At 39.4% G+C, this 2,745-nt stretch overlaps 1 pseudogene; it reads left to right on the top strand.

Moving 5' to 3' along the window:
* Positions 1–269: 269 nt before the first annotated feature.
* On the top strand, positions 270–2,139 carry LOC127094681 (serine/threonine protein phosphatase 2A 55 kDa regulatory subunit B beta isoform-like; annotated as a pseudogene).
* Positions 2,140–2,745: the final 606 nt, after the last annotated feature.

The raw sequence follows: 2,745 nt of genomic DNA, 5'->3' as shown, positions 1-2,745 counted from the left end.
GTTTTCATTTAACATTCAGGCATAACAATGCATCACATCCATATCCTACAGTTAACTTCTACATTACAACCAATTCCCAAATTTCATCAGAAAAGAAAAAGAAAAAATCACAACCGAGATATAACCATAATTCACATCTAATCCCAATTCCAATCTAATTCCAAATCCAAGTCCTCCATTGCCGTAATCAACCATCCTCAATTTCCCGGATTTCTATCTAAGAAGAAAAAGCCTCTTGGAAGACCTTTGGAGAATATTAATGAAGAATCATGGAATACTTAAAACTCCTGGATGTCAGTGTTTCTGTAGATTCTGTTGCTCAGAATAATGGACTTCAGGATACAATGCAAAATTCAACCTCGATGGATGTTAAATACAGTGAAGAAAATGGAAGTGACGTTGCTCTTGGTAATATGCAAAATGGAATGGTTTCCCAAGATCTAATGAATGCGTCAGAGCATTTTGATGACCAAGATGGAAGTGGCGTCAGTTCAGGCTGGAAGATAGTGATGCATGAAGAAAGCCAACTTTATTACTACTGGAATGTTGAAACCGAGGAGACTTCATGGGAAGTGCCCCAGGTTTTGATTCAAGCTGATCATTTGACTAATGATCCTTTACCTCCTGCTTCTGTCACTCATACCTGCTTCATTTTTCACGAATCCAAACCGTAGCCACCATTGCTCATCGCTGAAGCATCAACTGCCCGCGTTACCGTCCAAGTCAAACAAGACCGAGAAGAACGCTCGCCAAGTCATTAAGATTCCGTTTTCCTACAAATGCAACAACAAAACCGGTAAGTCCAATAATTTACCACGGTACAAAATAACACCAGGACGACACCTCAATCACGGATTCATATGCGTATCGGACATTATCGTATTTGATCCATCCATCAGTTATTGCTACTTCCTTATCTATTATACATAAGAAAGTTCTGGTTTTCTAGTACACTGATGGCTAACTCAAGTAGCAGATTTACACCGACAATGTCCGGGGACCCCTTGGAGTAGAAGGGACAAAATATTACTGAATCAAATGCAAGCATAATTCAGTGTCTTTTAAGCCAGCAACACCGTAGCTCTTTAGATGGCTCGGTTTCTATCCTTTGGGATATTGAAAATTACCCTCTTCCGAGTAATGTACACCTAGCCGGAATCCCACTAGATATCAGATGGAAGCATTAAAACCTGCATCTGCAAAAAGATCCAAAATGCGCATAAGAATTTTTGAAAGTGCAAGACATAATAACAATAGCAACAACAACAACAGTTGTTTTTGTTCACTAACGATAAAACCCTTGCCAGTTACAACACCAATTGGGCGGATCTACATCCTGAGTTCCGCTATAAAACCGAGTTTCAGAGTCATGAGCCTGAGTTTGACTATCTTAAGAGCTTGGAAATAGAAGAGAAAATTAACAGAATAAAATGGTGCCAAACCGCTAACCGTGCTGTATTCCTCTTGTCTACTAATGACAAAACAATCAAATTTTGGAAGGATCAAGAAAAGAAGGTGAAGAAAGTTTCTGACATGAATATTGACCCTTCAAAAGAATGGAAATGGATCTATCCCAAGTTCAAGCAATTCTTGTATCCTTAAGCCACATCTTGCTAATGGAGGATCTTCAGATAAAACATATAGTTGTCAAAGCAACGATTTCTCATTTCCATCCGGAGGCTTACCGTCACTAAGATTACCCTCGGTAGTGGCTGGCCATGAGACCAGTCTGTTGGCTCGATGTCGTAGAGTATAGAGACATGCTCATGATTATCACATCAATTCTATTTCAAATAACAGCGATGGAGAAACTTTCATATCCGCCGATGATTTGCGAATAAATCTTTGGAACCTGGAAATTAGCAATCAAAGTTTTAATATTGCCAATGTAAAGCCTGCAAATATGGAGGACCTTACTGAGGTTATAACATCAGCAGAATTTCACCCGACACATTGTAATACATTGGCATATAGCAGTTCAAAGGGCTCAATCCGTCTTGTTGACTTGCGGCAGTCAGCCTTATGTGATTCCCATGCCAAATTATTTGAAGAACAGGAGGCCCCTGGGTCCAGATCGTTTTCACAGAGATTATTGCTTCTATCTCGGATATAAAGTTTGCAAGGAAGAAAACAGTTTGAAACGACCTACAACCTTTTCCGATCAGAGCAACTTGGGCATGACCAATCGGTGATTGTAATAGAGAAACTGAGAAGCAGGAGTTGTCTCCAAGCCTGGAAGGTCCAGCATAACCTGCACGGTATCAAACTCAACAATCTTAGCATAAATTCACCGAGTCAATGATACACACGGTAGACATAAATAAAAGCTTACAGATTATCTCCTTGGGATTCCCTGCCCAGACTGAAATCGAATGTTGCGACAATGCCAATTCCACAAGCATCATACAACCTGTTCATCCCAAACCGTTTCATTTTCGTTTCTACTCACCGAAACTGCTCTTGAGTTTTCACCAAGAAAGTCACTGCAGTAAAAAGAACAAATTAATTAGTAAAAATGCAGAAATCCAGAAATCCCCAATTTGGAATTAAGACAAAACTCAAAGAGAAAGTTTGAGCTCAGATTACCTTTCCCAAATTGTAGCATCAAATAGGATAAAATTGATTCTGAGCAGACAAAAGCACTTCTGGAATTTTTCTTCTTTGAACTTTTGAGTACCAAATCAAAACCCTAAGCTGTGAACATAAATAGAGAAAGCGAATCAGTAAGAAGGGGGACGAAAAACT

Source organism: Lathyrus oleraceus, chromosome 6, assembly GCF_024323335.1.
Source record: "Lathyrus oleraceus cultivar Zhongwan6 chromosome 6, CAAS_Psat_ZW6_1.0, whole genome shotgun sequence".
Classification (NCBI taxonomy): domain Eukaryota; kingdom Viridiplantae; phylum Streptophyta; class Magnoliopsida; order Fabales; family Fabaceae; genus Lathyrus; species Lathyrus oleraceus.
This window is presented reverse-complemented; position numbering and strand designations above follow the sequence as displayed.